Source organism: Chrysochloris asiatica, unplaced genomic scaffold (genome assembly GCF_000296735.1).
Source record: "Chrysochloris asiatica unplaced genomic scaffold, ChrAsi1.0 scaffold00009, whole genome shotgun sequence".
Classification (NCBI taxonomy): Eukaryota; Metazoa; Chordata; class Mammalia; order Afrosoricida; family Chrysochloridae; genus Chrysochloris; species Chrysochloris asiatica.
In genome coordinates this window covers 26,626,606-26,627,501 of record NW_006408527.1, presented here as the reverse complement: position 1 = coordinate 26,627,501, position 896 = coordinate 26,626,606, and the positions used below count along the sequence as shown (strand labels likewise).

At 33.8% G+C, this 896-nt stretch overlaps 1 protein-coding gene across 1 annotated transcript in view; it reads left to right on the top strand.

The window, feature by feature from the left end:
• LOC102820943 (receptor-type tyrosine-protein phosphatase C-like) overlaps positions 1-896 on the top strand; it is a 183,555-nt gene that overhangs the window by 178,044 nt on the left and 4,615 nt on the right. The window lies entirely within an intron of this gene.

Here is an 896-nt window from a genome sequence, read left to right as displayed (position 1 = left end):
CTTGAATTTTTCCTTCGGTTTCTCCCTCTTGAGAAATGCTGAGCGTGTTCTTCCTTTTTGGTTTTCTGATTCCAAATCTTTGCACATTTTGTTGTAATATATGGCTTTATCTTCTCAGACCGATCTTTGAAATATAGATGCTTATAATTCTGAGTACAGAAGTTCTTTACTTAGAACTTCACAATGCAGGCACACTTTATTTTATTACGCTTTTTTTCCCAACTCCTTTTTAACAAATTGAAGATTTGTGGCAGCCCTGTGTAAAGAAAGTCCATTGATGTCATTTTCATAGCATCATGTCCTTACTTTGTATCTCTATATCGTATTTTGGTAATTCTCATAATTCCAAACATATGTATAATGCTATTACACACTTAATAGACTAACTTAAGTGTATATTCTGTTGATAAGTTCAGTCTAATCTATCGAGTCAGTTCCAACTCAAAGCGGCCCTCTGTAGGGTTTTTGAGGAGCTGGGGGTGTTGAACAATCAACTTAGGGTTAGCTGTTCAGCACTTATCCTACAGTGCCACACTAGGACTTCAAGTGTATGAACTATGAAACAAACAAACAAAAAAACCTCTATGTGATTAACTTTATTGCAATATTTGCTTTATTGCAGTGGTCTAGAACCAAACCTGCAATATTTCTTAGTTATGCCAACATAAGTAACTTATATCTGTGTGTTTAAAGGCATTATAAAAGCATCACAGTATAAAACGTGTTATAGAAGTAGATACAATAGTAACTTACATATGTGTGTTTCAGGAATATTAAAGAATCAGCTGTGCTTTAACAGCATACAGAAAGCATACATAACATCTATGGACCACTATTCTACTGTGAACACCTTTCTAGTGACTTACAGTTAATGGTTAGAAAATATTATAGAAATA